Source organism: Giraffa tippelskirchi, chromosome X (assembly GCF_054371585.1).
Source record: "Giraffa tippelskirchi isolate mGirTip1 chromosome X, T2T-mGirTip1v1.2.pri, whole genome shotgun sequence".
Lineage (NCBI taxonomy): Eukaryota > Metazoa > Chordata > Mammalia > Artiodactyla > Giraffidae > Giraffa > Giraffa tippelskirchi.
In genome coordinates, this window is record NC_137289.1 from 126091105 (window position 1) to 126117807 (window position 26703).

Sequence of the window (26703 nt, forward strand, 5' to 3'; positions counted from 1 at the left end):
GGAAAGGGCTTGGGGGCTCTGTGGGGCGTCTCTTTCATAACATCACCAGTCCCATTGGTAAGAGCTCCACCCTTATGATGCAGTCTCCTCCCAAAGGCCCCAACTACTAATACCATCACCTTCCACAGGTAGGGAGTGGTTAGGATTGCAACATGAATTTTGAGGACTCAAACATTCAGACCATAATGGTGATTTTTTTTTTCCAACATCAAACGGTGTTAGAGCCTAGGTTCAAACCAGCATTTTCTAACTCAAGTCTGGAAATGTAACTCATTTCACTTAAGACACTTCAAAGGTTCATAGAGAATACAGCTGAGTGAACTTAGGCCTGTCTTCAAATTTCCGTGTGTTTTTCTGCCAATCTTTTTTAAGTGTTCTGTGAAGCAGATTAATAACTGAAACATAACTTTAAAAGATTTTATTTACTTCTCAAATTTAGTGTGAGACTAATGAAAATTAGAATTTATTCTCCATTTAAAACTATCTAAACAACCCAATAAACACAACTATGTCTGTATTGTCAGTTATAATAAACATATAATGATTATTTATTTTAGATCTTGGACTAATTGAATACATTAGAACAGCAGAAATTTAATGACACTGGTAGGAACGCTTCCTCCAAAGTTGGCAGCTGTCAGTTATTCTTCACGTTTTGAACAGGATTCTCTGTAATAAAATCACCTATTATTTCTGATAAAAATGGGCAAAGCATGCACACATAAAATCTCTTGGTTTGTCTTAATGCCTCTGTAGCAAAAAACTGATGACATTTTTCATTTCCTTTGTCCTTTTCAGACAAAAGCCACCTCTATATGGCTCTGTAAGTCTTCAATTCAGGGGTATAGCCGTTATCTTAATGGGATTATACTTGATTAATCTGATAAACTGTTGGCAACCTACCCACATTTCTTCCTTCAGCTGACATAAAATTCACTCAGTTGACCAGCTTTATCTTACAAGGAGTAAAAGGAAAGGCTTTGTCATTCCTGTCTGCACCTGGATTTCAAGCCTTTGAAAAAGATTAAAGGTACCAAATATCTTACCTGCTGTAAGTATTGGGTTGGCCAAAAAGTACATTAGGTTACGGAATACAGTATTCACTGAAGTTCTTCATGAAAATGAAAAATGTTTCTTTTATTTTTACTTAAAGTCAAGCAACCTTTTTAGCAAACCCAACTGGTGATACCCACAGACGTACCTAGTGAAATGCTTGTCTAAGGTATATGAAATTTTCTACTTGGAGAATAAGAAAAACCCTCTCCTGTTCTTTTAATGCTCTGTTCCCTGACTAGTGTCCCAGTTCAAACCATTATACATCTTACTACCCCCATTGCCTCTGAAATCTTGCTCCTCTCCCTTTTTCCTTTGCTTTCACTCACCCTGTTCACTTCTCTGAAGTAATCCGTTTCTCTCCTTCAGTCTTTTAGCTTACCAAAATGTCTTTTTTTGAATACTAGAATACTGACACTAGTTACCATTTTGAAGACTGCCTGCCTGGTTCAGACGTTTGTCTATCAGAAGGAATTCTTAATCACTGTCTTTGATTAGGATATTTGAGGGAGTCCTTAACTGAAGGTTTGAAGGCATCAGAAAAGATTGAGATGACTGAACTCATGCTATATAAGTGAGAATTATTTACTGTTGGCTATGCACTTAATGGAAGCCTGACTAGATATAAAAATATATAACTAAAAAATGACATAAACACGTAAATAATGTCTGTATGACTAAATGCATGCCAAAGCATTCTGATACTCCTTAGCAAGAGCTAGACAATTTAGAAAAAGAGATTTTTATCCTGGGACTTCCCTGGTGGCCCAGTGACTAAGACTCCACACTCCCAATGCAGGGGACCCAGGTTCGATCCCTGGTTGAAAAACTGGGTCTCACGTGCCACAACTAAAACCTGGCACAGCCAAATAAACCAATGAAAAGAAATGTCTTCTTAAAAAAGAGATCGTCTCCTGATCCTGCTATAGATTACACTTCTTTCCTGGTATCCAGTTATTAGGGATCCTCTTCATTGTGCTTCATTCCCACCTGAGCCACATACATTGCTTTCGTGTGTCAGAACTTTTAATGCTTATTGACAAGTATGCCTGATCTCTCTGTGGTTGAACCCGGCGCAGATTTGAAATAAGGATTCCGCATCAACTTCCTAAGGTATGCTGTTGCCAATATGCTTTACAGAGTGCCTGATACCAGTTACTTTCCAGCTGCAGTGTTTTCTCTTTCCCTTCTGTGTTCCCTCCCTCTGTCTCTGTCTCTGTCTCTGTCTCTGTCTCTGTCTCTCTCTCTCCACCTCTCCCCTTTCCCATCTTGTTCCTCCTTCCCTTCTTCTTCTGCCTTTTACCTTGCATTGTGGGATTATAAAGTTTCTATTCCCAGTTCCTTTGGCAGACAGATGAACTTTCAGAGGAGAGTTTAATAAAAAAAAAAAAAAGCTATTTCATTATACAGATATCCAGATGTCCTAATATCATGAAGCCTCCTATATAATACGCTTATGTTGAACTTCCTCTTTATGTGCAATCTGTATGGGCTACACTGAAACATAGCAGACATACCATAAGTATTAGTTGCTTTAATACACAGGCTTCCTAGGCACTGGTTTGTGCTAAAATGTACTATTCAAATAAAAGCATCCCAATACAAATTGAACAAAGAAAGACAAGTCCTGATTGAACACAGAGAAATGTTATTCTCAAATACTCATGTGCACGAGAATCGCCTGAGACCCTTGTTAAAACCCAGACTCAGGCTCAGCCAGTCTAGAGAGAGATCTGAGATTCTGTGTTTCTAATCACTACCTTGGTGGTGCTACTGCTGGTCTACGAACCGCACTTTGAACAGCAAGGTAGTGGATTGTTTGTGACTTACCCATTCACTTGTGCTATGATACCACTCAAAACAGGTTGCTGGCTTGAAAACAAAAACAATTTAGAGCACCAAATAATGATTGTCACATGCCTCATTTTTCAACATACCATCTTGAGCCAAAATGATGTGATAAACGATCCAGGTGTGCATATCTGTTGTCATTCTAAATAAGCTCCGAGGAAATGTCAATATAGGAATAGGCGTGTAGAGGTAAATGACTTTTGCTAATGTAGTTTTCGTTTAGAATTTATGCTTCTCCTGCCCTTCGAAAGAACTAGCCATGGCTTAAATATCAGAGTGCAAGAAATGAGACGGTGACACAAAAGCCCAAGTGCACCTGACTTCTTAGCTTATCAGGTTGAGAAGACAATCCCTATTACTTGGTAGCAAGCAGCTGGGAATATTGGTGTTCAAAGTTGTGTTTTCCCAAAGGCAAAAACAGCATTAAAATATTAAAAGCTTTTTACTTCTGGCATGAGTGATAAAGATGCCGAACTGAGAAGCAGGTGAAAAAACTTAGCTTCTGCTTCTACAGGCTAATTTTATATGTGTTCTTGTCCAGCTGTTCTTTGTGAGTCCAGCTGCTAGTTGCACAGGACAGGTGGTAATCCCTGCTCAGTGGCTCATTACCACCCAGAGGCTTTGATCTGGCTAATACATAATCAATCAGGTTCTGAATTTTAATATCCCTCCTATTTTCATTTCACTTGTTTCACCTAAATTTATTTTCCAAAGTCCCAATATGACTTTGCTTTTTAATAAGATTATTTTTGATCATTTATTTATTTTGACAGAACTAGGCTCGTGATATGCCAGCTGGAGTTTATTATGTCCCTGAATCATAAACTTTTTCTTCTTACTTCTTTATCTCCTCACCAGATCCAAATTGCAAAACTGAAGGATAAAGTTTTAATTTGGGATGCACAAAAGACTGAAACCATTTTAGAGGAGAGCATTAATGAAAATCAATATCTAAAAGCCTCTGTTTAAGACTGTGAGCCCAGTAGTTTATGCTTCTCTTCTAGTCTCTCCAGAGTCGTGACGTGCATAAATTACCATTACAAAACAAACACAAATCCCAACTGTGAAAAGTTAACCACTTTCAACTAGTCGTGTATTCTGTAGTGCTTATGTGATCATTAATTATTTCGAAGGGTAGCCGTTGCGGCGTTTTTCCAATATTTTCTCCACTTGTTAAATGATTTTGTGCTTATATAACTATATACTTATTATGTGTGTCTGTGTGCATGTGATCTTCCTGTATATCCCTTAGATGCTTCTAAGGCTGAAAGAACCAGCTGAAATTTTTGCCTCTTCCTCACAAGTATCTGTATATTTAACAATTTGCGTTTTTGTATGCAAACAGTAAATATCTCAAGTTGGCATAACTCTTCTTTAATGCCCTAAAAAAAGGCTTCAGAACGGGAGGGATTTCAGAGGGTGAGTAAGTAAAAGACCAAGTATCCGAAGTAGAACAAGGCTGAAGGAACAACTGAGGAGGAAAATTGTATATTCTCTCACTGGTACTATCTGAGAGCATTAGATTTCTGTTTTGAGGGGAAAAAATTTAACAAAGTTTTTTACAATTGTTGACAATAGTTTCATTTATATTAGCTTTGCCCACTTCCTTGTTAACTCACAATAGCACCTCTATGGACAATGGACTGGTCCTAACAGCCTAAGTACCGTGAGCTTTAAAAGCAGATGGCCTGGGGCCATTCTGCTTATTATATCATTGCTTTCAATAGCATAACTGTTCTTCTCCAATGGCCCTCTTTGTTTTTTGCTTCATTACTGGCACATGTCTTTAATATGTAATCTATAATATTAACATGAAAATGGCTCTCAAATACTATTACTTTCTCCATCTGTGACCCAGTACTGTTTATCATCATGTAATGATCATTCTTATTGCAGATGGCCCTCTTTAAATGCTTCAGAATAGCATTTTAAAGACATTGAGGGTACTTCCTACAGAGATTGACAGACCAAATGATTTAATATCTAAAACCTCTGGTCGGCCCAATGCGTGAGAAATGACTGGAGTTACAAAGCACCAGTCAATTTCAAAGCAAGGTGCAAGAGGGACCGGAGGAGAGTGATTTTAAAAAAGAAGTTTGTGTGTGTGTGTGTGTGTGTGTGTGTGTGTGTATGGCTTAATATTATCTTTGAGAATTGAAATGGACTGAACAGAACTTCATCAGTCGTAAGGAACAATTCTTTATTGTACTTCTTGAGGAAGGTGTTTACATTTCCTTTCTGACAGTTCACCACGACAGTGATAGGAAAGGATTTTATAATGAAACTGACAGTTGAGTTCTCTATGGTCAACATATACTCAATTTCCAAGATGAAAGTCCAAACTCCTGAACTCCACAGAGCCTCTTTAGCCTGTTTAGTTTTTTTTTTTTTTTTCTCCTCAAGATCCTATCACCAAGACGTCTTTGTCTTCATGATTTTCTTTCTCCTCTCCATTCTTTCTGCATTCCTTGCTGGGAACTATCAGTAAAATATCTGGGTTGGAGCAAAAGTACTGATACTAATGCTTCCATATATCAACTGTTTCCCAGTTGAAATGCTACCACACACATCATGAGCATGTTCACTTCATGGCTAGCCATTGCATTGGGGAGGAAGATGTTATGAGTCTGCTCACAATACTCCCATTCCTTGTTGTTGTTCAGTCGCTGTCATGTCCAACTCTTTGCAACCCCATGGACTGCAGCATGCCAGACTCCTCTGTCCTCCACTGTCTCCCAGGTTGCTCAAATTCATGTCCATTGAATCAGTGATGCTCGCTCACCATCACATCCTCTGCCACCCTCTTCTTCTCCTGCCCTCAATCTTTCCCAGCATCAGGGTCTTTTCCAATGAGTCGGCTCCTTGCATCAGGTGGCCAAAGTATTGGAGCTTCAGCTTCAGCCATCCGTCCTTCTAATGAATATTTAGGTTGATTTCCTTTAGGATTGACTGGTTTGATTTCCTTGCAGTCCATGGAACTCTGAAGGAAGTTAAAAACAATATTTTGTTTATCTGCCTGATATTGTCAGTTTCTTTGTTCTCTCTTAACGTAAGTTCTTCACAAAAACTAGCCCATGTGTGTGTTATCATTCTCAACATGTTTATGGTCCTTAATGTTACTCTCAAATCATACAATAAGTGGTGACTAAGATGACAAATAGACCAGGCCAGAGCAGTTATGAGGACCAAATTAAGTGTGAGTTTTTATGACAGTACAAAACTTTCATAATTATTGTTTTAATATGTTTAATGGCATTTGCTTCAGAGAGCTAACCTCAGAAGAGAAAGAAACCTCCTGACCTTAAAGTATAATTTTTCAAAACCATAATTCAACTCGGTAGAGTTGGTCATATTTTAGACTTTCCCCACCATTCAGAAACTATGTCTGAATTTCTATCTTAGATCTAAATTTTCCAGGTAGAAAAGATATAAATATATATAAATATAAATCCCATCTGTGAAACATAACCATTTTCATCCCTCTGAAGGGTTTTTTGGCTGTTGTTGGATTTCAACTTTTGTACTTTTGTTCATTTTGATGTAAAAAGTAAAATTTAGGGACAATCTAATCATACTCTGGCTCTCTCACTAAGAAATTTCATCTAAAATTTGATTAAATTCATCATTATTAAATAAGCTTGTTTAAGTTTCTTTTAGTCAGAGAAATTGAAAAACACAAGCTGATAGATTCATGTAGAAAGCTATGAAATTTAAAAACCAGTGGGTGAATTTTATTCAGAATTCTTCATGGATATTTTGTATTTCTGCCTTTATTTTCAGAATAATGCATATTATTACTAAATTTGGAAATATTCTAAAATTGGAAATCTGACTCCACTTGATTCAAAACACAGCCTTTTATCATATCAGTCTTTTTAAAACAATGGTTAAAATGCATTCAGTTCATACCCTTACACTGAATCCTCGTGCACGGTCTGTCTTGTTTTTCCTTACCTCTCCTCCAACTGTCCTTTACAAAGATGAGACGTTTTCTTCCCAACACAAAATTCCCTTGATTATATATTAGAGAGAACTGACACTTTGTACCAAAGTTTAGGAAAAGCTAACACAAGTAGAGCTTCTGTGAAATCTGTTTTACCAAGAAAGACTGGATTTACTGCTGATAAATAATGGATTTTTTTTTACCATTTGCATTTGCTCTTTGTTAAAACTCATGAACAGCTTTATTAGTTTTAGGTAGCACATTCATTTTTGCCCTGGGTAAAGACTGAAACGCCAATACTTTGGCCACCTGATGCAAAGAGTTGACTCATTTGAAAAGACCCTGATGCTGGAAAAGATTGAGGGCAGGAGGAGAAGGGGACGACAGAGGATGAGATGGTTGGATGGCATCACCAACTCAATGGACATGAGTTTGGGTAAACTCCGGGAGCTGGTGATGGACAGGGAGGCCTGGCATGCTGCGGTTCATGGGGTTGCAAAGAGTTGGACACGACTGAGCAACTGAACTGAACTGAAAGATGCTTCTTGAGTAAAATGTTCACTTATAGGATTCAAAATCTTGAAATGTAATCAGTGTCACCAGTGGCCCAAAAAATAGAGGCAAGGAGATGACCAACCACTTTTCCCCTCAGCAAATTATCTACTGTCAAGTTCTACAATCACATTTCATCTATAAAGAGAGCTTTGAGCGAAGTCTGTGTTTTGCATACATGTCTTTACAGTTGATTATAATTGAATATAAATATATGCCAATTGTTTAGCTCTAGTTAAAATTTGCCAAAATATAGGGAGGCTTGTGAGTGATGCAAATTGGAGATTTGCATAGATTTAGGGTGAAATTTCAGAAAAGTAAATAAACATTATTTTTGCTCTCTGACTAAAACACGCTAGGTATATTACCTTGTTTACTCACCAAACAACAACAACAAAAAAAAACAATTACTAAAAAGCAATGAAACAAATCTCAGCTCACCTTCTTAACCCTTCCACTGCCATTGCCATGACTTACAAGTCAAAAATAGAGAGCCACTTCTTTACTGATGGACAGAAATTTATTAGAAAGCCACAGATGAATAAAGAACAACTTAATACAGTCTGAAACATTCAAATCACTTGTTTTTTTAGGAAAGTATCATGGGTTTTGAAAGGACATTAATCCAACCAAAATTTATTCAAGTTTAATGAGAACAGGACTCTTTTCTAGACTATCTCAGAGGCAGTGTCAACTTACAATATTTTTGTTGTAAAGTAAGTAACAGAGGCCAGATCTGATTTGCTGGAAGTGCTGTCCTGTGATTCCAATGTCTAACCTCTATTTGGGTACATAGCCCCTCTTTCTAGTCAACAGGAATGTGTTCTTCTAACTAATAGCAATTAAAACCTTATTTGAAAAAAAAATAAAATAAAATAAAACCTTATTTGTCCTCCTGTTGAAAGAGCTCCTAGTGGTAGTCTTGGAGAAAACATGGAAAGGGGATTAGTGATGTCATATAAGGAGATAAGAAGCATTATTTTAACATTTAAAAAGTAAAGAGAAGATGAATTTTTTCCTTTTAAAAAAATGAATTTTATCAAAGTATAGTTGATTTACAATGTTGTGTCAGTTTCTGCTGTATAACAAAGTGACTCAGTTATACATAAATATATATATATAATTTTTCATATTCTTTTCTATTATGGTTTATTACAGGATATTGAATATAGTTCCCTGTGCTAAACAGTAGGGCTTTATTGTTTACCCATTTATAGTTTGCATCTGCAAATCCCAAACTCCCAGTCAACCCCTCCCATTCTCCTACCCCTTGACAACCACAAGTCGATCTTCTATGTCTGTTAGTCTGTTTCTGTTTCATGGATAAATTCATTTATATCATATTTTACATTCCACACATAAGTGATATCATATGGTATTTGTCTTTCTCTTTCTGACTTACTTCATTTAGTATAGTAATCTCTAGGTCCATCCATGTTGCTGCAAATGGCATTGTTTCATTCTTTTTAATGGCTGAGTAATATTCCATTAGGTCTTCCCAGGTGGAAGGGTTCCTTTTTCTCCACACCCTCTCCAGCATTTATTATTTGTAGACTTTTTGATGATGGCTGTTCTGACTAGTGTGAGGTGATACCTCATTGTAGTTTTTGAATTAAGAGAAAATGAACTTTAAAAATTATAAACCAATCAGCTTGATGTTGACAAGCAAAGAAATGCTAGAAAATGACATTTAAGTGATGAATATAATGGATACATAGAAGAATATGCTCCTGGGAGTCAGCATGATAGCCTCACAATCTGTCAGGTCACATTCACAATTTTATTATGGCTATTCAATGGTTAGATGAAAGGACTGTTATAGACAGTGTATATTATGATTTTACACCACATTTTCCAAATTCTTTTTTGAGGACTTTGGGGACCAAATAGGGTTGGGTAATAGGGTGAATATGCAGCTGATAAAGACATCCAAAGAATGTCAATTGGTAGATCAGGGTCAAAATGCAATAGAGTCTCTCTCCTTGAACCTATATTTTAAATAGCTATGCCTTTGCACATGGCTATTTCCTCTTCCTTCAACTTTTCTTTAACAGTCTCAGCCTTCTGTCTGAAGACTTCGGTTAGCCAATTTTACCCATGCATCACTACCTCTGTGAACTGTCCTTTGGCTGTATTCAGTGAGCACATCTTTCTACCAGCACTTATCTAACTAAATTGTGATTGTTTGTTTATACATGTCTCCTGCTGTAGCCTATGAATGCCAAGAAGATAAGAACCACTTTGATCCATTGTGGTCTCCTTACTACCTAATATGGGCTTCCCTGGTAGCTCGGATGGTAAAGAATCCACCTGCAATGCAGGAGACCTGGGTTTGATCCCTGGGTTGGGAAGATCTCCTGCAGAAGGGAACAGCTATACACTGCAGGATCCTGGCCTGGAGAATCCCCTTGACAGAGGAGCCTGGCAGGCTACAGTCCATGGGGTCACAAAGAGTTGGACACAACTGAGGCACTTTCACTTACTACCTAATATAACTAAATCCACAATAGGTCCTCAATTATTGATGGAATAGTTGTAGAAATAGCTATATTGATTAATAAAATTGAAATTGACAGAAGTTATGAATACTTTACATGATAAATATATCAAAAGTTGAATATATTTAAATGAGTTAAAAAGATCATTTCTAATTACAAGATGACATATAAAAGCATGTTTAAATAATACATAAATCTTATATGTAAACTTAGTAATCAATTTGAAAACATAGGAGGAAAGAGACCTTAATTAATATCAGGTTGTGTTTAAAAACCCTTGGGTTTTTATTAATTCACCAAGTTCACTATGAACAAAAAGTTTGATGGCATGAACAAAACTAAAATGTTACCACAGTTCTAGATGGAATAAACAGAGGAAAAAGGGATGTAAACATCACAGTTAGTTCTGAATAGAGCATTTTTTGTTAGTTTTTATTGTTGGAGTATAGTTGCTTTACAATACTGTGTCAGTTTCTGCTGTACAGCAAGCAGAGTGAATCAGCTATATGCATACACATATCACCTTTTTTTTGGATTTCCTTCCCATTTAGGACACCACAGAGCATTGAGCATTGAAGGCTTCCCTGGTGGCTCAGCTGGTAAAAAATCCGCCTGCAATGTGGGAGACCTGGGTTTGATCCCTGGGTTGAGAAGATCCCCTGGAGAGGGGAAAGGCTACATACTCCAGTATTCTGGCCTGGAGAATTCCATGGACTGTATAGTCCAGAGAGTCACAAAGAGTCAGACACGACTAAGCGTCTTTCACTTTTTCAGAGCATTGAGTAGAGTTCCCTGTGCTATACAGTAGGTTCTCATTAGTTGGATACCACATTTTAAATGGATTTGATTTCTTAAAGTGTCACCAGAATAGCCAAGTGTCTGTCTGTAGGCTATAAAAAAATAGAGGTAAATAGAGGTATTTAGATTTAGCTTACAGAGAAGTTATCTTAAGGAGAATGCAATCAGTCAGTTCAGCTGCTCAGTCGTGTTCGACACTTTGTGACCCCATGAACCACAGCACGCCAGGCCTCCCTGTCCATCACCAACTCCCTGAGTCCACCCAAACCCATGTCCATCGAGTTGGTGATGCCATCCGGCCATCTCATCCTCTGTCGTCCCCTTCTCTTCCTGCCCTCAATCTTTCCCAGCATCAGGGTCTTTTCCAATGAGTCAGCTCTTTGCATCAGGTGGCTGAAGTACTGGAGTTTCAGCTTCAACATCAGTCCTTCCAATGAACACCCAGGACTGATCTCCTTTAGGATGGACTGGTTGGATCTCCTTGCAGTCCAAGGGACTCTCAAGAGTCTTCTCCAACACCACAGTTCAAAAGCATCAATTCTTCGGCACTCAGCTTTCTTTATAGTCCAACTCTCACATCCATACATGACCACTGGAAAAACCCTAGCCTTGACTAGACGGACCTTTGTTGGCAAAGTGATGTCTCTGCTTTTTAATATGCTATCTAGGTTGGTCATAACTTTCCTTCCAAGGAGTAAGCGTCTTTTAATTTTGTGGCTGCAGTCACCATCTACAGTGATTTTGGAGCCCAGAAAAATAAAGTCAGCCCCTGTTTCCACTGTTTCCCCATCTATTTCCCATGAAGTGATGGCACTGGATGCCATGATCTTCGTTTTCTGAAAGTTGAGCTTTAAGCCAACTTTTTCACTCTCCTCTTTCACTTTCATCAAGAGGCTCTTTAGTTCTTCATTTTCTGCCAGAAGCGTGGGGTCATCTGTATATCTGAGGTTATTGATATTTCTCCCGGCAATCTTGATTCCAGCTTGTGCTTCTTCCAGCCCAGCGTTTCTCATGATGCACTCTGCATATAAGTTAAATAAGCAGGGTGACAATATACAGCCTTAACATACTCCTTTTCCTTTTTGGAACCAGTCTGTTGTTCCATGTCCAGTTCTAACTGTTGCTTCCTGACCTGCATACAGGTTTCTCAAGAGGCAGGTCAGGTGGTCCAGTATTCCCATCTCTTTCAGAATTTTCCACAGTTTATTGTGATCCACACAGTCAAAGGCTTTGGCATAGTCAATAAAGCAGAAATAGATTTTTTTCTGGAACTCTTGCTTTTTCGATGATCCATCTGATGTTGGCAATTTGACCTCTGGTTCCTCTGCCTTTTCTAAAACCACCTTAAACATCTGGAAGTTCATGGTTCACGTATTGTTAAAGCCTGGCTTGGAGAATTTTAAGCATTACTTTACTAGCATGTGAGATGAGCGCAATTGTGCAGTAGTTTGAACATTCTTTGGCATTGCCTTTCTTTGGGATTGGAATGACAACTGCCCTTTTCCAGTCCTGTGGCCACTGCTGAGTTTTGCATATTTGCTGGCATATTGAGTGCAGCACTTTAACAGTGTCATCTTTCAGGATTTGAAAGAGCTCAACTGGAATTCCACTTAAATATTTAGAAAGTTAGGAGAAATGAGTTTTATACATTTTGGTTGTTTTTTCTTGTTTTTTTTTTTTATTATTGTTCCTCACTTTATTTTTTTCCTGTTTTGCCTTAAGAACAGATTCAAGTACATATGTAGAAGATACAAGAAAGCAAATTTCAAGTAAATATTAAAGAAAATTTTGTAACTTAGCTACCAAAACACAGAATCTACCACCTTAAAAAGCAATCAACTCCTTCTAGAGTAGATACTCAAGGCTGAAATGACTGTCTTAGCCCTAAAGGCAATTTCCATATTGGATGAGAAGATGTAATTCATTAACCTCTAAGGTCGCTTCTGAAGCTCATGTTTTGATATTTTCAGAATTAATCAGAAAGGACTGACAGCATGACCTGAATCTGTCCTATATTTATATAAACATCCTGTGTAAGACACCTCATTTTCTGTCCAACTGTATACATTTTTGAATGTTAAATTTGATTTTAGGGCAAATACTTTAAAAAAACACTTTAAAAAACAACTATTTTAAAGAATAATTTGCACAGAATAAACTGCATCCATTTAAAGTGTACAATTTACTTATTTTTGACAGGTATATGCCCATGAAATTACTGCTACAGTCAGAGTACAAAATATTTTCATCATCCCCAAAGCCTCCTTGTGTTCCTTTGCAGGCCACTCCTCATCCCTGGCCCCAGGCAACCACTGATCTGCTTTCTGTCACTATAAATTAGTTTGCATTTTTGAGTGTTTTCTATAAGTAGAATTATATAGTATTTTTGTGTGGCTCATTTCTTACACTCAGCATAATGACTTTGAATGTCAGTAGTTTGAAAGTCACTAGTTCATTTCTTTTTGATTATGGAGTACTTTTTACTGTATGAATATACCATATTTTGTTTATCGGTTCATCTGCTGGTGGACATTTGAGTTGTTTCCTGTTTGGGTATATTATGAATAAAGCTGCTAAAAACTGTATACTTATTCTACTATCTAGCCTTAGAAATCTTAATTTTAACATGCACACAATGAAAATAACTTCACGGCTTATGTGTGTATGTATTTTAATGTATTCATGTCAAGTGTTATCTTAGTTAGCAAGCCCCTAGACAACAAGTACCAAGGATAAATTGAGCAGCTATCAGCTGAGTTCTATGAGAAAGCCTCACTTTCTAACATTCTTTCTCGGGAGTAGATTTGTATCAGTGATCTTTTGCTGCATAACAAACTATTCCAAAACTTAATGGATTAACACAGAGGTCAGCAAACATTTCTATAAGGACCAGGTAGTAAATATTTCAAGCTTTGCAAGCTACATTTTTTAAACTCTTCGAAACTCTAAAAATACATTTTTACTGGGTGTGGGGCTATGCAAAAACAGACCACAAACCAGATTTGGTCTATTAGCCATAGTCGGTAGATCCTTTGGGTTTCCCTAGGGGCTCAGTGGGTAAAGAGTCTGCCTGCATTGCAGGAGACACAGGAGACAGGACTTCAATCCCTGAGTCAATAAGATCCCCTGGAGAAGGAAATGGCAACACACTGTAGTATTCTTGCCTGGAGAATTCCATGAACAGAGGAGCCTGGTGGGCTACAGTCCATGGGGTCGCAAAGAGTCAGATATGAATGAGCAACTTAACACAATGACTACTTATTCAGCTTACTATTTGTTAGATGGCCTGGGCCAAATGGGTGCTCTGAACCAGCTACTATAGTAGTCCCCTCTTATCCATGGCAGATATGTTCCAAGACATCCAGTGGATGCCTGAGATCATGGATAGTACCAAACTTTATATATGGTATGTTTCTTCCGGTGCATACCTATGACAAAGTTTAATGTATAGAGTAGGCACAGTAAGAGATCAACAACAATAATAATAAAGTTGAGCAATTATAACAATATACTGTAATAAAAGCTGAGTGTGGTCTCTTTCTCTCACAATCTCATTTTACACATTTAATACTTTTGCCATCTTAACTAAGCTCTTACCATGCACTGTGGCCCTAACTTGTGCAGTTTGAGGTGCAACAGCAAAAGCAGCACACATTTCTTTTTTCTTCTTCACAATTTCATGGATAGAAGACTGGTTCTTACTGTAGTTCTTAGCAACATCAGCCTATCATTTTCTTCTTTCCTTATGAAGTCAAGAACTTTCACCTTTGCACTTAAACATCTATGACTTCCCTTCTGCATATCTGAATTGCCACCATCACTACTCTTGCACTTCAGGGCCATTATTAAAGAAAATAAGGGTGACTTGAATACAAGTTATGCAGTACTGCACCAGTCAATCCGATAACCCAGATGGTGCCGTTCAGTGTCTAAAGGCCAGGATACGCTGGACAAAGGGATCATCCTAGGTGAGACTGATGGCATAAGATTTCATCATGCTACTTAGAATGGCATGCAATTTAAACCTTAAGAGTTGCTGATTTCTGGAATTTTCCATTTAACATTTTCAGACTGCAGTTGAGCATGGTTGACTGAAATCATGGAAAGCCAAACTGTGTAGGAGGGGCGGGGGGGATTGTTGCATTCTTTGCTGGGCCTGCTTAATGCACCTGTGGTGAGCTAGCGGCTGGATGAGCTATCGTGTTCTGATTCTCATGTCAACTGGTTGACAGATTCCTTAGGAGCAGATGCAACTAGGTCTGTGAGTCTCATCATCCAACAGCCTAGCTCAGGCTTCTTCACGTGGAGACTGGTCAAGTCTGTGCTTGTGACACATTTGGTATTGTCCATTGGCCAAAGCAATTCACATCCTAGAGTCATTCCAGATACAAGGCATGGAGAAAGAATCTTCCTTCTGATGGGAGGAAATACACTGCAAGAGCAGGGAACTAGGGAGGGGGCCAGAAATTGTGTCCATTTTGCAATGTATCACAAGATACTTGGAGAAAAGTTACAGCATGCTTCGTAGACTTGAGAGGACTCTGAATTGAGGTATGTGTAAAACAGGATGTGCTATGATAATTCTTGCTTTGTGAGTAATCTTTGATGAGCTAGGCAGTTGATTTGTAGCTTCACAGCCAGTGGTGGGAATACAGTATCCACAGTCGAGTGGTTTTAAAATACAGTATACGAATTAGAGATGAGAAATATAGTCGTTTAACCACTTAACTGCAGGGAATTTAATGAATGATGCTGTGGCTAAAAGAAAGGATATGACTTCCTTTCTCGTTATTCTCTTAGCTGACCAATCTTTTGAAAACATTTTATTTTCAAAGCTGTTACTGTTCTTACTCTTCAGTCAGTTCACTTCAGTCGCTCAGTCGTGTCCAGCTCTTTGTGACCCCGTGAACTGCAGCACGCCAGGCCTCCCTGTCCATCACCAACTCCCTGAGTCCACCCAAACCCATGTCCATCGAGTTGGTGATGCCATCCAGCCATCTCATCCTCTGTCATCCCTTTCGCCTCCTTCCCTCAATCTTTCCCAGCATCAGGGTCTTTTCCAGTGAGTCAGCTCTTTGCATCAGGTGGCTGAAGTACTGGAGTTTCAGCTTCAACATCAGTCCTTCCAATGAACACCCAGGACTGATCTCCTTTAGGATGGACTGGTTGGATCTCCTTGCAGTCCAAGGGACTCTCAAGAGTCTTCTCCAACACCACAGTTCAAAAGCATCAATTCTTCGGCACTCAGCTTTCTTTATAGTCCAACTCTCACATCCATACATGACTACTGAAAAAACCATAGCCTTGACTAGATGGACCTTTGTTGGCAAAGTAATGTCTCTGCTTTTCAATATGCTATCTAGGTTGGTCATAACTTTCCTTCCAAGGAGTAAGCATCTTTTAATCTCATTGCTGCAGTCACCATCTACAGTGATTTTGGAGCCCAGAAAAATAAAGTCAGCCCCTGTTTCCACTGTTTCCCCATCTATCTGCCATGAAGTGATGGGACCAGATGCCATGATCTTAGTTTTCTGAATGTTGAGCTTTAAGCCAACTTTTTCACTCTCCTCTTTCACTTTCATCAAGAGGCTCTTTAGTTCTTCTTCACTTTCTGCCATAAAGGTGGTGTCATCTGCATATCTGAGGTTATTGATATTTATCCCAGCAATCTTGATTCCAGCTTGTGTTTCTTCCAGCCCAGCGTTTCTCATGATGTACTCTGCATATAAGTTAAGTAAGCAGGGTGACAATATACAGCCTTGATGTATTCCTTTTCCTATTTGGAACCAGTCTGTTGTTCCATGTCCAGTTCTAACTGTTGCTTCCTGACCTGCATACAGGTTTCTCAAGAGGCAGGTCAGGTGGTCTGGTATGCCCATCTCTTTCAGAATTTTCCACAGTTTATTGTGATCCCCACAGTCAAAGGCTTTGGTATAGTCAATAAAGCAGAAATAGATGGTTTTCTGGTACTCTCTTGCTTTTTTGATGATCCAACTGATGTTGGCAATTTGGTCTCTGGTTCCTCTGCCTTTTCTAAAACCAGCTTGAACATCTGGAAGTTCATGGTTCACGTATTGCTAAAGCCTGGCTTGGAGAATTTTAAGCATTACTTTAGTAGCATGTGAGATGTGTGCAATTTGTGGTAGTTTGAGCATTCTTTGACATTGCCTTTCTTTGAGATTGGAATGAAAACTGCCCTTTTCCAGTCCTGTGGCCACTGCTGAGTTTTCCAGATTTGCTGGCTTATTGAGTGCAGCACTTTCACAGCGTTATCTTTCAGGATTTGAAAGAGCTCAACTGGAATTTTACTCTTAATACACATTATATCCCCATAGGCACAGGGCTTCCTAGGTGGCACTAGTGGTAAAGATCCCACCTGCCAATGCAAGAGACATAAGAGACACGAGTTTGATCCCTGGGTTGGGAAGATCCCCTGGAGGAGGGCGTGGCAACCCACTTCAGTATTCTTGCCTGTGAAATCTCATGAACAGAGGAGCTTGGCAGGCATAGGGTCACAAAGAGTCAGACATGACTGAAGTGACTTAGCATGCACGCACGTATACAGAAGTAGAAATATATACATATAAGTGTACACATGAGTAAGTTGTACATGTGAATCTTATATAATGTTATAAACCAATGTAACCTCAAAAAATTCCAAAAAGAAAGAATGTTTCTACAGTCATAGAAGAATTTCTCTGCTTTTGGTCATTTTGTCTAAACATAATCCTTGCCAGTCTTCATAAACACTAATGCAGGTAAGTTTCTCCAAGCCCTTCATAGGATGAATTTATAGGAATTAAATATTAAGTAGAATGGACATGAGTTTGAGTAGGCTCTGGGAGTTGGTAATGGACAGGGAAGCCCGGCGTGCTGCAGTCTATGGGGTCGCAAAGAGTTGGACACGACTGAGTAACTGAACTGAACTGAAGTAGAATGGGAACCATTTAGTCCTAAAATTTTACCATGCTGTCAAGCACACACGTGCCAATTTGTTGGCCTCGACCTGGGCATGCTAGTAGCAAGGGCTCCACTGTAGGATGAGCACAGAAGGCTTATTTCTCAGTTTATGTTTTGAAGTGTGTTGCTCAGACAGGCAACATACAGTTGTATATAGTAGTGCAAGCTACCTGTTACTCCCCTTGACAATACTTTTTAGCAGCAGTGGCTTTTTTCTCCTCCTCTGCAATGTGACAGTATCACTGTGACATTCAGAATAACAAGAAAAGGCTGAGTGATTCTGAGTATACTTTCAAACAGCCATGCAAACGAACAGCTGGTAGAGAAGACACTCCCTGAAGCTTGCGGCATGTTCTCAGCCCCTGCAGTGTCTCGTGGGGCTCGACCTTCAGACTTGATGAATGCGTGGCTAGCTTATTCCTGCTCCTGCATCCCTTAATTCCCCTCCAGTCTCTCATAATGCTCCAGCCCTTACCAGGGAAGAAAACTGCAAACTGTCGGCCCCTTGCTTCCTTCCAAATCTCAGTCGAGAGGAATTCTATTTATGCATAATTGTCCAATAGGCATACAGTCCATCCATTTCTATGTGCAGTAGAGGTTTCTAGCTTTCATCTTGTTTGCCCAATCCCCAGTAAAAATTAAATTTTATGTACCATCCCAGGGCAAACACACGTGTCTCTATCTGTAAGTATTTATCTGTCTATTGTGTGTTTATACAATGGAAAGAAGCATTTCACAAAGCATGACTTGTCCTTGCTATCTAATTCACTCTCTTATTTCCTATTCTTTTCTATTTTTTTTAAAAACAACATTAGTGGTGATCTACTATATAGATTTCATGACCTATTAACAGTTCATGACCTCTAGTTTGGGAGAACACTGTACCATATTTTATCCATCCCACAGGCCTGGTCATAGAAAGCTACATTTGTGGATCAGTTTGCCTTGATCCCCATAAGGTTTGCCTATTTTATTTATCTCTTCAAAAAACCAGCTTTTAGCTTTGTTGATTTTGGCTATGGTCTCCTTTATTTCTTTTGCATTTATTTCTGCCCTAGTTTTTATGATTTCTTTCCTTCTACTAATCCTGGGGTGCTTCATTTCTTCTTTTTCTAGTTGCTTTAGGTGTAGAGTTAGGTTATTTCTTTGATTTTTCTCCTGTTTCTTGAGGTAGGCTTGTATTGCTATGAACCTTCCCCTTAGCACTGCTTTTACTGAATCCCATAGGTTTGGGGTTGTTGTGTTTGCATTTTCATTTGTTTCTATGCATATTTTGATTTCTTTTTTGATTTCTTCTGTGATTTGTTGGTTATTCAGAAGTGTGTTGTTTAGCCTCCATATGTTTGTATTTTTAGTAGTTTTTTTTCCTGTAGTAGACATCTAATCTTACTGCGTTGTGATCAGAAAAGATGCTTGAGATGATTTCAATTTTTTTGAATTTACCAAGGCTAGATTTATGGCCCAGGATGTGATCTATCCTGCAGAAGGTTCCATGTGCACTTGAGAGAAAGGTAAAATTCATTGTTTTAGGGTGAAATGTCCTATAGATATCAATTAGGTCTAACTGGTCCATTGTATCATTTAAAGTTTGTGTTTCCTTGCTAATTTTCTGTTTAGTTGATCTATCAATAGGTGTGAGTGGGGTATTAACGTCTCCCACTATTATTGTGTTACTGTTAATTTCCCCTTTCATATTTGTTAGCATTTGCCTCACATATTGTGGTGCTCCTGTGTTGGGTGCATATATATTTATAATTGTTATATCTTCTTCTTGGATTGATCTTTTGATCATTATGTAGTGTCCTTGTTTGTCTCTTTTCAGGGCCTTTATTTTAAAGTCTATTTTATCTGATATGAGTATTGCTACTCCTGCTTTCTTTTGGTCTCCATTTGCATGAAATATATTTTTTCAGCCCTTCACTTTCAGTCTGTATGTGTCCCTTGTTTTGAGGTGGGTCTCTTGTAGACAGCATATATAGGGGTCTTGTTTTTTTTTATCCATTCAGCCAGTCTTTGTCTTTTGGTTGGGGCATTCAACCCATTTACATTTAAAGTAATTATTGATAAGTATGATCCCGTTGCCATTTACTTTGTTGTTTTGGGTTTGAGTTTATACACCTTTTCTGTGTTTCCTGTCTAGAGAAGATCCATTAGCATTTGTTGAAGAGCTGGCTTGGTGGTGCTGAATTCTCTGAGGTTTTCCTTGTCTGTGAAGCTTTTAATTTCTCCTTCATATTTGAGTGACATCCTTGCTGGGTACAGTAATCTGGTTTGTAGGTTTTTCTCTTTCATCACTTTAAGTATGTCCTGCCATTCCCTTCTGGCTTGAAGAGTTTCTGTTGAAAGATCAGCTGTTATCTTTATGGGAATCCCCTTGTGTGTTATTTGTTGTTTTTCCCTTGCTGCTTTTAATATTTGTTCTTTGTGTGTGATCTTCATTAATTTGATTAATATGTGTCTTGGGGTGTTTTGCCTTGGGTTTATCCTGTTTGGGACTCTCTGGGTTTCTTGCACTTGGGTGGCTATTTCCTTCCCCCTTGTGGGGAAGTTTCCAACTATTATCTCCTCAAGTATTTTCTCATGGCCTTTCTTTTTGTCTTCTTCTTCTGGGACTCCTATGATTCGAATTTTGGGATGTTTAACATTGTCCCAGAGGTCTCTGAGGTTGTCCTCATTTCTTTTAATTCTTTTTTCCTCTTTGCTTCATTTATTTCCACCATTCTATCTTCCACCTCACTTACCCTATCTTCTGCCTCAATTATTCTACTGTTGGTTCCCTCCAGAGTGTTTTTGATCTCAGTTATTGCATTATTCATTGTTGATGGAAACTTTTTTTATTTCTTCTAGGGCCTTGTTAAACTTTTCTTGCATCTTCTCAGTCCTTGTCTCCAGACTATTTATCTGTAACTGCATTTTGTTTTCAAAATTTTGGATCATTTTTACTATCATTATTCTGAATTCTTTTTCAGGTAGACTCCCTATCTCTTCCTCTTTTGTTTGGTTTGGTGGGCTTTTATCATGTTCCTTTACCTGCTGAATATTTCTCTGCCTTTTCATCTTGTTTAAGTTGCTGTGTTTGGGGTGACCTTTCTGTATGCTGGACGTTTGTGGTTCCTCTTTATTGTGGAGGTTCCTCCCTGTGAGTGGGTTTGGACAAGTGGCTTGTCAGGGTTTCCTGGTTAGGGAAGCTTGCGTCAGTGTTCTAGTGGGTGGAGCTGGATCTCTTCTCTTTGAGTGCAATGAAGTGTCCAGTAGTGAGTTTTGAGGTGTCTATGGGTTTGGTGTGACTTTTGGCCATCTGTATTTTTGTGATCAGGGTTATGTTCCTGCTTTGTTGGAGAATTAGCTTGGTATGTCTTGCTCTGGAACTTGTTGGCTCTTGGGTGGAGCTTGGTTTCAGTGTAGGTATGGAGGCTTTTGGATGAGCTCTTCTCGATTAATGTTCCCTGGAGTCAGGAGTTTTCTGGTGTTCTCAAGCTTTGGATCTAAGCCTCCCGCCTCTGGCTTTCAGTCTTATTCTTACAGTAGCCTCAAGACTTCTCCATCCATACCATGCTGATGATAAAACATCTAGGTTAATGGTGAAAGGATTCTCCACAGTGGGGGACACCCAGAGAGGTTCACAGAGTTACATGGAGAAGAGAAGAGGGAGGAGGGAGATAGAGGTGAACAGGAGGAGAAGAGGGGAAATCGAAAGGGCAGAGAGCAATCTAGCCAGTAATCAATTCCCTATTTGCTCTCCACAGTCTGGAACCCTCAGAGAGGTTCACAGAGTTCCATAGAGAAGAGAAGAGGGAGGAAGGAGATAGAGGTGACCAGGAGGAGAATAGGGGGAGTCAAAAGAAGAGAGACAATTTGAGCCTGTTATCAATTCCCTAAGTGTTCTCCACAGCCCAGAACACCCAAAGAGATTCACAGAGTTAAGTAGAGAAGAGAAGGGGGAGGGAGGAGATAGAGGTGACCTGGAGGAGAAAAAGGAGAGTCAAAAGGGGAGAGAGCAATCAAGCCAGTATTCACAGTCCTAAGTAAAAATGGGTACTGAAGATTTGATTCTTAAAGGTACAGAATTGATAACAAATACCAAAAAGCAAAGATTAAAACCTAGAGTAGAGGTTTGACTCTCAAAAATACAATATTAAAAAAAAAATCGCAAAAGGTATAAAAAAATATATGAAATTTGCTTTAAAAATAGAGTCTTGTTTTTTCAAGGTAATAGTAGGTTTTAAAAATGAAAATTAAAGGAGTAATAAAGAACTTAAAAGTTTAAAAAAGTTTAAAAATTAAAAAATGATAATAGTAAAATATATCTAGGAATTTCTCTGGAGCTGTTGAGGGCAGTGTGGGGTCAGTTCAGTTTCAGATAGTTCCTTGTTCTAGTTTATACTTCTTCTCAAGGTCTATAAGTCCCTTCCAGTGTAGCCAGTGGTAACTACAGGGTTTTAATCTGTTGCACCTGTCAGTTCCAAAGCTGTTCCTTCTTTGTTTATTTTGGTTTCTTCTGTTTGCAAGTCTCTTCAGTATCTAACTTCCACCCTGACACAAGGGGATGAAGGTAGTCATTTATTTAGGCTCAATTGTTCAGTTGTGCTGTGGAGAGGGAGGAACACTGCAAACAAATATCACTTGCGTGTGTGGGGAAGGCTCACAGTGACTGGCCACACTGGGTTTGCCCTCGCTCACGGCATGTGTGCTTTCCCGGTCTACACTGCTCAGGCTCCAGGTTGCTCTGCAGGGGAACTGTCTAAAGCGGGCCCTGGGTTGCATGCACTTCCCAGGTCTATGCTGCTCAGGTTCAGGTTCTCAGGTACTCCACAAAGGCACAGACTCGGTTGGGCCTGCGTTTTGTGCCCTTCCCATGTCCAAGCAGCTCAGGCAACCAGGTGCTTGGCAAGCACACTCTCCCCAGGTGCAGTGCGTCTTATCACCTCCCCAGTCCCAACTGCTTAGTTTCCTTGGTGTGCAGTGGGAATGCTGTCTCAGGTGTGCCATGTGTTTCCTCTGGGGAGCCGATCCCTGGCTGCAACCCTCCTGGTGGATGTCAACTGTCCAGGATCCGAGGAAGACTTGGTTAGCAACTGGGAGCCTGCTCACAGTTTGGTAGGGGATGCTGTCTCTGGGGCCGAGTTTGCCCCTTGCCTTCCAGCTCTGGCTGTCGCCCGCCTGCCTCTCTGCCTCTGGCGGGGAATGGGACGGTCCACAACCAGCTAGCTCTCCTCTGGTATTTGCTCATTCCTTTGTTCTGTGAGCCGGCCTGGCAGTGCCTTAGGTTGGAGCTTTTTCTGGGAAAGTTCTCTCTCTCTCTCTTCTTTTTCTTTCTCTCTCTGGCTATCCCAGGGTTTGGGTTGCTATCTCACCTTAGCTCCCTCAGATTGCCCTCAGAGCATTCAGGCTCAACCCTTACCCTAAGCAATGCAACCCTTGCCTCCCTGTTCAGCCCCCACTTGCTGGTGGTAGACGCGAGCATCTGGGCTACTTCTCCACTGGGAGTTGCAGTTTGGCATGTAATCTGTGGGTTTTATTTATTTATTTTTTCCTCCTGGTTATGTTGCCCTCTGAGATTCCAAAACTCCCCACAAACCCACCAGTGAGAGGGTTTCATGGTATTTGGAAACTTCTCCTCTTTTATGACTCCCTCTCTGGGACGGGTCTCCATCCCTAACTCTTTTCTGTCTCTTTTTATCTTTTATATTTTGTCCTACCTCTTTTCAAAGACAATGGGCTGCCTTTCTGGGTGCCTGGTGTCCTCCACCAGCATTCAGAATTTGTTTTGTGGTATTTTCTCAGTGTTCAAATGATCTTTCGATGAATTTGTAGAGGAGAAAGTGGTCTCCCCGTCCTACTCCTCTGCCATCTTAGGACCATCCCCCCATATCTGGCTTTTTAAGCTTTGAATTCATCCCTGTCATATGAAGTTGTTTGTTCTCATTGCTGTATAATATTCCATTGTGTAAATGTGCTAAATGTTACAATCTACTGTTGATGGACATATGACACCAAAAAGAAATATCATAAACATCCTAAAATGTGTCTTTTGGTGAACATATGTATCTATCCATTTCAGAAATATATCAAGAAGTTAAGTTTCTGCGTCATAGCGAATGTATATGTTCAGCTTTTATACAGTCTGCCAAACAGTTTTCCAATGTGGTTATTATACCAACTTAAATTCCTATCAGCAAAACATGAGAGTTCTAGTTCCTTCATATACTTCCCAACACTTTATGTTGTTTGTCTTTCTCATTTTGGCTGGTGTACATAGCTAAATTTACTACGTATACCAAACTGTGTGGTCTTCAAATCTGGGTTGTAACTTTTCCTTCCTTCTTCATATTTCATTCTATTTCCTTAACCCTGAATTTTATCTATTAATTTTTGAAATGTATGCAGTCTCAGAATTTGCCCTAGAGGCTCTGTGGAACAACATGAGGTGTAAATACATATATAGTATAAACACAAATCTGAATCCTCAGCTAATGATGTCATTATCAAAAATCCTAGTCTTCTCTCCCCTCCAGTCCTCACCTCCAATTAGTTGAAAAGCAGCATTGATTCTGTCCCATAATCTGTCTCGAATTCTACCTTCCCACCAATTTCCAGTGGCACTTTGTTAGTTCAGGCCTTTATCATCTCATAACTGGACTATTGTAAGAGTCTCTATAGCATATATTTCCATTCTAATCTACACCCTCTTTTCCAGGCTTATTTATTCCCACCCCAAATTTAATTCTGTTCAAAGAGAAGAATATTCAAAAGTACATGCTACGTACTCAGTCACTTCAGTTGTATCTGACTCTTTGTGACCCTATGGACTATAGCCTGCCAGGCTCCTCTGTCCAAGGTGATGCCAATTTTTTCTTTTCTAGCCAACACATGAGAAGAAGCTTCTAAGGGATGAGAGTAATTTCAAGCTGTAAGGACCTAGATTTACACACTACAAGCTTGACAGTAAATCAAGTTTGTGATTTCATATTCTAATGGGATGGTTGGTATTTTCTGTGTATTAGCCTTCCTGAGATATAAAATCAAATATTGGCCCAATACTTTTTTGTATTCCAGAAAAGCATAATTGATTTCATAACACAGCAGTATGTTAACTTTTCCAAAAAAATCTATGCCTTAGTAAATTATTAATATGAGAGATTAGCTCACAATCAACTTAAGAAACTTACTTTAGCTCTTCTTATACTAACAGAAACATGCATGAAGCCTGATGGTGTAAGCCTAGCTACCTCTTAATTGAAATGTATGTCCCCAAATCCCAAGAGGTCAAACTAACCACCTCTCTCTTTTGGCTTTTTTCCCTTCCATTTCTGTATTTATAATCTGTCTGATATTGGGCTTCATCATGTATGAATCTGTCTCAACTAGATTGTAAGCTCCTTCAGGTCAATGCCATATTTGAGTCCTTCTGGTGAGAGGAACCTGATTACAATGTTTAAATATTAAAATGTTTCCAAGTCGGTCCTCCAGACACTTTCCAGGTGTTACTAATGATAATGAAAAATGAGAAGAGTTTAACTGATAAGCAAAGACATATGTAAGTGCTCCATAAATACACCACGATTACAGTCATTTAAATAAATGAATATATGGGAATATTTAGCAGCAAAACTTAGTGTAGGTATGGGACATGAAAAAGACTTCTTGGAAATTTGTGAATTAATTAAGATTCTTTCCATTCATATTTCCCTTTTATCTTCAAAAACTGGACAAAACTAGAGCTGAAGTATAAGATCCAGCCCTTGGTAAATCATTACTTGGTTAAATTGGTTTTTAACCTCCATTTCCCTTTCTTGTAGGGAATTCCTCCCTGGCTAATCAAGGCCTACACTCAGAGTCCTTCTCTACCAGAGGGCAGGGAATCTTTCTCTCCTGCTGTCCCCCATGAAACCAACATTCACTTGTTCTTTGGGGTTCTGCTCTCTGCCAATAGGAATGTGAATACATCTTTTAACATGTGTGAATAGTATTGCTATTTTAGCTTCAGTCCCCCAAAATAAGACCTTTTGATGTGACCTTTACTCCTATCTTAGGCTGATGGTTAGTGATTTATTTCCCCCACCCTCAAAAAAATCTTATTTTACCCATTTTCTCCCTCTTAAATGTAAAAAACAAAATAAAGAAAGGGTCGCTTTGTAACTTGCTAAAGAGAAAAGACTAGAACTCTTAAATCTCTCCTTTTCCTTCATACAACAGTCAAAAAACGAAAAGTTAAAAATGACTGCTAAATTTATTTTGTGCTGTATTCCTAACAGTATTCCTGAACTTCTTGAGTTTCCTTTAAGGAAATATGGCTTCCCTGGTGGCTCAGATGGTAAAGAATCTGTCTGCAATGCAGGAGACCCGGGTATGATCCCTGGGTCAGGAAGATCCCCTGGAGAAGGGAATGGCAACCCACTCCAGTATTCTTGTCTGGAGAATCCCATGGATAGAGGAACCTGGCAGGCTACAGTTCATGGGGTCACAAAGAGTCAGACACGATTGAGTGACTAACACTTTCACTTCAGGAAATATACCTACCCAGCCGGCTACTTGGCATGAACAGAGTATCCCCCAGCCATCCAGTCGCTTTCATAGTCACTATGTGGTTTGACCCGTACTCTGGCCTCCTGCAATAGTGTCTGAATTTTACCACCAGAGCTCCAGAGTGGTTAAGTAACTGGTCTCAAAGGGTTAAGTGACTGGCCTCTAGGGGCAGAATTGGTCTAGAGCTCTGCCTTGATCGGGTTAATGCTTCTGCTAGAATGTAGAGCTACGCTGGCTGAAGATTAAGAAGCTGCTTTTGATTCTGGTAGATATTCATCTCAAAGGAAAAAAAAAAAAAAACCCTAGTGTCTTCATACGGTAGCATTTGAATATTAAATTTTCCTTATCTGTTTCAACTTAAGAGGACTTCCCTTGTTCACTTAATTGACTGGTAATTCCTTTGTTTACTACCCCCCCCCCCCAATCTCAGGATCTCAAAACCAAGTCAGAAGTATTAAAAATGGTTACATTAGGATTTAACTTTTTTTTTTTTAATGAAGTTCAACTATTTCAGAAAGGGGT

At 39.2% G+C, this 26703-nt stretch overlaps 1 protein-coding gene and 1 long non-coding RNA gene across 8 annotated transcripts in view; one reads left to right on the forward strand and one right to left on the reverse strand.

The window, feature by feature from the left end:
* Positions 1-26703, forward strand: part of DMD (dystrophin) — a 2147259-nt gene that overhangs the window by 1954592 nt on the left and 165964 nt on the right. The window lies entirely within an intron of this gene.
* On the reverse strand, positions 22068-26481 carry LOC145535987 (uncharacterized). Its single transcript, XR_014075574.1, has 2 exons — positions 26121-26481; positions 22068-24429 (listed from the first exon to the last, which is right to left on the reverse strand). It is a non-coding gene; the product is annotated as an uncharacterized LOC145535987 (long non-coding RNA).